This window comes from Magnolia sinica, chromosome 18 (genome assembly GCF_029962835.1).
Source record: "Magnolia sinica isolate HGM2019 chromosome 18, MsV1, whole genome shotgun sequence".
NCBI classification, from domain to species: Eukaryota; Viridiplantae; Streptophyta; class Magnoliopsida; order Magnoliales; family Magnoliaceae; genus Magnolia; species Magnolia sinica.
Window position 1 is genome coordinate 23,706,690 of NC_080590.1, and position 8,524 is coordinate 23,715,213.

Sequence of the window (8,524 nt, forward strand, 5' to 3'; positions counted from 1 at the left end):
TTTTGGATAAATATAAATTTTATTTATTTATTTTTATTAGGTCTGTGTGACCTTATCAACTGCTTGGATGGAAATGAAATGTTATGGTGGGCCTTGGAGATTTTAATGGTGGAAATCATTATCGCCACTTATATTTGGAATGCGGTCCAGATGACCTTTCAATATAATTTATTTTCTTTATGCTCTAAATTGATCTTAAGCATATAGGTGAATGGTGTGGTTGGTGAGGCTCATTGGTGCGGCCCACATAACGCGGCCCATGTGATGTGGCCTACTTGCCATCTGAGGGCCCATTTGATGTATTTGGGGCCCGTCCGTTGAGGACCATCTTGATGTATTTGTGGCCCGTCCGTTGAGGCCCATTTGATGTTTGGAGGCCCATGGGTTGAGGCCCATTGGGATGTACATAAGGCCCATTGTAATGTGATTCCACTGTGGTTTATGTGATGACCTTTATGGCGGGCTATGCCTCAGGAGCAATGATGGTTTGACGTCCACATTGTAAGAATAATGCTTGTTAAATGTCCGCATTATAACTCTCCCCATGGCCCATTGATAGGCCCATACTTGTTGTGCATAGGCCATCTAGGCCCATCTTCGTTGTGAGGATAGTTCATCACTTTATAATGTGCTTAGTATAACTTCACGGTTCATGCCCATACGCATCATATGTATGCTTAATATGAGTAATGACTAATCATAGCATATGCTATTGGGCAGATTATTTATGGGGCTCACTAATAGGAGTTACCCACATGAGCGCGTGGTACGCGTAGGATTGTTGCATGACTAGACAGTGTGTCTCATGCATCTCGCATATGTGTGGCATGATCATTATATGCCTTAGCAACATCAGGGCCATGACCTCCACAGGCATATCGTGGATGGCCAGATGGGATACCGAAAATACTTGGTTCTAGCACTGTGGACACTTAGGATGTCTTTTGGTAAAAGTCTCAGAATCTCCGAGGCCAAGAGACGCCCCAACGTCTAAACCGAGTGGAACATGAGCGCCCGAGTGCCGAATACCAGTAGGCCGCCTCTCCCACTATGTCGTGGTCAGTTGGGAGGGGGTGTGGCCTTATCTGCCCAAGTGAGGGGGTTGTAAGCTAGGCTGAGTTTGACCAGCTCGCAAATGAGTTCGCTATCGATGAGCCGGGTAGGTATTGGCAGACTACTGGTCAGGCGGATAGTGTGGTCTCTTCCACTCATTGGGCTATGCGGCTAGGGAGGCGGCAGTCAGTGTGGAGTGTAATAGACCCCGGTGATTCTTCAGAAAGGAACCGTACTGATATGTGGACTTGATATGAGGACTGACATGATATTATGACACCCTGTCACTATTGCACATGTGGGCGGGCGCACGTGGGTAGATGATGATGTGGGCGGGGCTGAGGCCTGAGCGAGCTACCAGTGGTTGACAGGCTACTATGCTGGCAGGCTACTAAGCAGGAGTTATATTCATTCATTCATCCATTCACTTTCCACTCGGGCTGGTAGTGCGCAACTATTTGTTACGTGTACCTTCGCAATGGCCAGGATTTCAGTTGGGGCGCACGACTAACCTGAGATCAGGAGTTTACCACATTGTGTTTGACTATCCAAATTTAGGTATGAGACTGGTTTGGATAGAATTTCCTTATGATGGACCCCATAGCTTGCGATACTTCGTACTATCATCCCGACTTCACTCCAGCTTAGTCATTTCATTCGCATCGTATATTGCATTTCATCCATGGCATATGATATTTTGGATTGCTACGTTTCTACACTTATATGGCTTAGACGGACTTGGCAGGATCTGCATATTGCATTGCATCGGCATTATATGATGTTTGGCTCATTATGATCTGCATTGCGTACTCTGATATTATATGACTCATGGACTTACCAATATATTTTCGCTTACTCTGATATCGTATGATTCATGATCTTGTTGGTATTTCCGCTTACTTTGATTACTTTGATTACTTTGATATTACTTACTTGGCACTTTCCTTGTGCACACACTTTCACCACCCTCTAAGATTTCTATAAGCTTATGTACGATAGATGCGTGCAGGTAGCGTTAGGTCGCAGCAGCGTTGAACTTGGAGCGTGCACCGGACTTCTGAAGCTTTGATTTCGACATATGTATTTCCCTTTCAGCATTGTATTCAAATGATTATATTAGTGGATATGTGATAATGATGTTACCTTTGTGATTTGGGTAAACTTGTGGTGATGCTTATTACGTGACAAAATTACATTGGAAAATCCTTCTTGTAGTATCCCAGGATCGGAATCTGGCGTATGGATGCTGGGAGACGAGAATGGGGTACTACGGAGGCTGTCGGCACTGGATTTGGTGATCAGGAATTTTGTGAGCCCGGTTTCCGAGTTTGGGGCGTGACAGGAGGATTTTGAGTTTATTAAGGAGTAATAAAAAATGTTAATATCAAAGATGAAGAGCCTAACAACCTTTTCAATATCTCTAATAGTCAAAGGTTATATAAGTAGGATGATGATATTCAATATGATTAATTTTTAAAAGTTCAGTTTAAATGATGATATTGAAAGTATTGTAATTCTGAGCTTACAACAAACTTAGATTAACCATATATATATATATATATATATATATATAAATTTTAAATTTAATACTACCGTCAAACTTATGCTTTGCATAGGCACGTTCAAGAAAAATAGAACAATCAAAATAAAAAATAATTAATTAAACAAAAATACATCATTTGCATAGAAAACCCTTCTGGAAAAAAACTACCGCATAAAGCGATAAAGATCTTCACTATAATCGAAACATTGAAGTTACATCACTTGCCTTCTCCGATTACAGAAGTAAGCCGATCTCTCCTTGCAATGTTGATGTAGAGCGGGTTGCGGACAGTTTCATGGCTAAGATGGATCAGAAAAGGCCCGGTCGACAGCAAAAGTGATATGGATCGTTGGACCTTAGATCGGGCATATCTCACAACTCGGAATGAGTTATTGGGCGTAAAATGTATGATTTTGGGGTAGAACGAGCTACTTTAGCCACCCAACCTGCTACATCGGGTTGCGCAAGCCGGATTTGAGAAATACCCTTAGATCGACGGTCGTTTCCCTATTTTAATTCCGTTTTTACTATAAATAGTAAGTTTTTGTTTGATTATAACTCTTCATCCGTTGATTTTTAGGAGTTGCCCCCAACGTGAAAAGATCTTAGAATAACTAGGAAAACAACTTGGTGAAGCCAAATAGGACACTTACTATTTTTGACCGAAAACCCTGCGCACTAGTAGACATTACGGCTGTTTATAAATAGTAAGTCTACTATTTATAGTAAGTTGCGAATTCTAGGAGTTTTAGTTATAATTTTCTTTTGATTTCTCTCTCATTGCTTGGTATACATATTTAAAGGGTTATGAACTCATTTATTTCATTTATTAATCAATTTTAAATTTTATAAAATTTATTTTCTATTTTGCTTGCTTTCTTTCTCATGGATTCGAGAAGCCTCTATGAGGAGTCCAGAGAAGTTCCGTGGATTCGAGACAATTATCCTCTTGAGGAAGACGGTGCTCGACCTCATCACGTTCATCTCTGCGTCAATTGGTATCGGAGCGGCGATTTCCCTCGGGCCGATGGCAAACAACGAAGGTATGAGCCAAAATCTTGTGGATGGTGATCCAGGGATTCATAATCTTGTGGAAAGAATGAAAGCTTTCCACCGGGAGATTCAGTTGATCATGCAAGGGTTGCAGACAACCCTCGACCGTCTTATAGACGCGCTACTTCCACCCCGAGTCCTAGGTGATGATCCGTCGCCTATGGTTGCTCTACCACCCGTGATTGCTGTATGGTACAACCCTAATTTCCATAGAGCACTACTAATGGCAAACCGTAGGGCTACACCAGATGATTCAAGTTCTAGCGACGAGAACCTTAATGAAGGTTTTGCCTGATGACCAATCCATGGTGGTGATCATCTAGATCGTGTTGCAAAAGACTATCAAGGTAAGGCTGAATTTTTTAGTTTTAATGGTATATTATGCATAGAAGATTTCCTCAATTGGCTAGTCGAAGTAGAGAAATATTTTGATTATATGGACGTACCAGATCATAAAAAGGTAAAATTGGTAGCATTTAAATTAAAATCTGGTGCTTCTACATACTGAGAGCAATTATAACTCTCACAAGCCCGTTAGAACAAGGCGCCTATTTCAATATGGCTACGGATGAGATGTTTTCTTCGATCACAATTTCTCCCCAATGATTATGAGTAGATATTATTCCAGTAATACCAGAATTGTCGACAAGGAAATCGAACTGTCACAGATTACACTGAAGAATTTCAGCAGTTGACAACACGAAACGATCTGTCAGAATCTGAGTCACAGAAGGTGGCATGATTTATAGGAGGGTTACGATCGACAATTCAAGATCGAGTTCATATGCACCGAGTCGGGATTGTGGATGAAGCGGTTCAGTTGACAGGTACGATAGAAATGCAGCTTACAAGAGTTTCGAATCAGCCTTATCCTTCAACTCGACCCCCCATAACGGGTCCCGCGTAAGATCCAGTGACTGACAATGGGAAGGTACTAGAATTTTTGAGAAATTCTAACCCTTTGAAAAAATCCGAATCCTTGAGAAAAATTCCTTCCCAAGTCCTCATAAGTGTTCAAAACACTCTCTACAAAATCCTTACCTTATAAGAGAACACATGCGTGCATCATAAGCCATAATCAAAACTAGACTTAAACACCCTGAATAACGTAAAACCACATAACTTGTCTATTAAAGTGACAGTGACCTTCAGTTAGACTGACTCAAATTAACAGAATCTTGCTCTACTTATGAGAAAACCTGCACTCTGTAGGGCGGATTGACACCTAGTTCAATCCGACCAACAGAGCCTTGCTTTATCTCCTATACCACATAGAATTCAAGGCATCCACACAATAGAAAGTCTAACACATATAAGACTAGTCCATCGGCATATATGCATTCATGTATTTGCTAGATTATATGGATGTTAGATTATAAGAACGTTTTGATTGTTTTGGAGACCAGTGAGGTAGTGACATACGGGCATTAGTCTTAAAATATAAATATTTGATTTTGTCTTGGTTATATATATATGTGTGTGTGTGTGTGTGAAATTGATGTAATCACTTTCACTAGTATAATAAATAGACCAAGTTAGAAAAGGCTCATTGGACCATTGTTCATGTATCTATCATTAAGTGGTACTTGTAATCCAAGGGTTTTTTCTTCTTGTGCTTTGCCAAAGTGGGCCATCAAGTGGTCCATGTATCAGTCGACATGGCCATGAAATATATACCATTTCACACCAGAAATCTCTCCTATTTATTGTGGCTTCCATTCGACACATGCACATGACCCATTATAAATAGGCTACATAAGGGGTAATAGGGGATTACTTGTCAAAAAGAATTCACATACATATACAAATAGGTACATGGGACTGTCTTCGGGTCCTTAGTCAATTAAATCATTTCTCATTATCACAAGTATCCATGAGATTCAAAAAGCCCAATACTCAAAATACACCCATCTCCAACATTGAGTTCAATTATTACATTTGGACCATTTCAGATTCCAAAAGAATCCTTTTCTCGAAAGGGATGTGGCCTTTATCGTGCCCATTTAAAAGCTGACAATATAATATGCTTGGTCGTCATCATGATATCCCATTAGAATCTGCACTTGCGTAAAATGAATGGTTTTGGATAATTTTATACTCTGGCTGACTATGACTATCCATACACATGCACATTGTCCTTGTAAATGTGAAACATACATGACATGTGCAGGCATGTTATATGCTCTCCAATAGCTGTTGCGCGGCTTGCACCAATCATCAAAATTGCGGGCCACAATGTGGACAGCTTGATTGAATGTCGATAAACTTAGATCAGGTCAAAATTGTTTGTTGAATTCTTGTGTTTTATTATAATCTTTAATTTATTACCACCAATCTCCATCAAGTTTCTGGTTAGAGTCATCTAAATGGGCCATGATTTGGACTATTTGAATTGGGGTTCATGCATTTGAAGTATATATTTACGTATGCGTGTGGATCACTTAAATTTATTAGTTTGCTTACTTAGGCGCAACTCATCTAAAAAGAAGTGGGTCATGATTCAAAGAGGGGTCCTTGTGCAAGAAAGTGGACATGCATGATAGATATCATGGCTATTCATCAGGTGGACACTGTAGACATGTCATGTATAAAAAATAGGGTGATTGACTCATCTTAAGAGCTACATGTGTTTTAATTAATTTTTTTACCTGCTCACTCCTCTATTCATCAATTTTTATAACACTAGTTGGCGTGGCACATGTTTTAAATGTGGACTTTAGTTTTTTTACTTGGACACTCCCCTGCTAAGCATTTTGAACAACACCAGTTCGCATGGCTTGTGCAACCTTTATTTATTTTCTATTACAAGCACTCACACACCCCTACGCATGCCCATGCACTCACATACAATGGGTGTTTGAGCCCATGATCTCATGTTGAAACTTTTGTGAGTCTGCCGTTGAGTCATAAGGTGCAGGCAGCTTTGCAATAAATGTTGAGAAGAAGAGTTTGCAAGATGTGTGAGATTGTGAAGAAATTTGATTGTGAAGGGGATTTATCTTATGAGTAGAGGTATACACGAACTGAGCTAGCTCGGTTAGCTCGCTCAACTCAACTCGAAAAAGCTTGATTCAACTGGGTTCGAAGCCGAGTTTGAGCTGATTTTTTGAGCTTGAAAATGAGTTCGAGCTGGCCCTAGCTCGACTCGATTTGGATCGAACCAGTTCGGTGACTCAGTTACTTTGATATTGATGTTGCTCACCAAGTGTTCGATGAAATGACTCAACGAAGTTTGGTCGGTGGCAAGGAAGGTATGTATATGAAACCAATACCCTTTTTTAGAAGGTGTTTGATAAAATACCTGTAAAACCATTGTTGCTGTCTCAAATACAATGAGATTTTGAAGGTGCAGTCCAGGTGTTTATGAAAATGCTGCATAGGCGAAGTGGACTCGATCTTGGCTCGAACTCAGCTCGAACTGGCCCGAGCTGCTGACCGAACCAAGCTGAGCTGGCCAGTTAGGCTCAAGGACCAAGCCAAGCCGAGTTCGAGCTGAGGTCGACTAGTGGCCGAGCCGAGTCAAGCTAAGGCTTGATACAATTACATTAGGAGCTTACACACGGCATATAATGCTCATTTTAAGATTTTAAAATCCAAAACTTAATTACGAAGAATTGGACTATTATCAAAAGGTGAGAGACAGGCGGGATATGTAAGAAGCCATTTGGATCATAAGTTGCTTAAAATAAGTTACGTATTCCACAAGTGACTTATTTGAGTTTCGACTTAGTAAGAAGATAAGTATATTTGGTGAACAACATACTTATCAACTTCTCCTCTCTTTCATCTCTCCTAATGTTTCTCTTCAGCAACTTATGGAGAGTAGAAAAGCTTAAAAAAATAAAATGAAGTGATTAAGGACTTCTAAGTGAAAAAAGTCACTTATAAATAATCATAAACCAAACTTACTTATTTGAAATAAGTCACTTATTTACTCTTGTAAGTATTAAAAAAAAAAAAAAAAGAAGCAACGAGTAGTAACTTATTGTGGTATCCTTATGGGCCGGAAAAGTGACCTCTAGCTCCACCCACTTCCCTTCATTTTAGGGCATGAATCTAAAAATGAGGTAAATTGAAATCTCAGGTGCGTCATACCATCAGAAACAGGGGTAATTAAATGCCTACCATTAAAAACTTTCTAGGGCCCATTATAATATTTATTTGCTATCCAACCCATTGGCATAGACCTGAATGAAGGGAAAACAGAAGTATAAGCTGGATAGAAAACTTTTGTAGCGCCAGTAAATTTTTCAATGATGTGCACTTGGTTTAGTCCACCTGAGATTTGGATTAGTCTTGTTTTTCATTTTATGTTCTAAATTGAATTGGAAAAATAGATGGTCACATTATAGTAAAGCAACGCGGCATGTTGTCCAATCAAATCTCCCCATATCAAGGATAGGGGAAGTACCATGTACACCATATTGACTACAGTGCTCCATTCACCCCTAACATTGTGTGATTTGATTGGATGACAGGCTAGCATTAGAGATGTACCCCCCATGAAAGTATGTTTGAAATGTGTTTAGTGGAGAACGTATTCCACTAGTGCCATCTTTCACACCTACCTACCATCCAATCAAACCATGCTTCTAACGACACAAATTAAGTAATCCCCCCACCTTGATTGAGCTCCCTGCGCTCCTAATGTGGCAAAATGTGATTAAACAAGAAGTCATGAGTTCCACACAAAACATATTTGAAAGTTGTTCGTTCATATACTTAATCGAACTCAATTAGGCCCTGTCTCTAACGGTGGCCTGCTGTCCAAAGGGATCTTGGTCTAGACAAGGACAGTAACTAATCGGCGTCCCGCAAACACGCACAGCGGGTCAGACGGAATCATCTAACCCTTTTTCTCTTTTATGGCTGCCT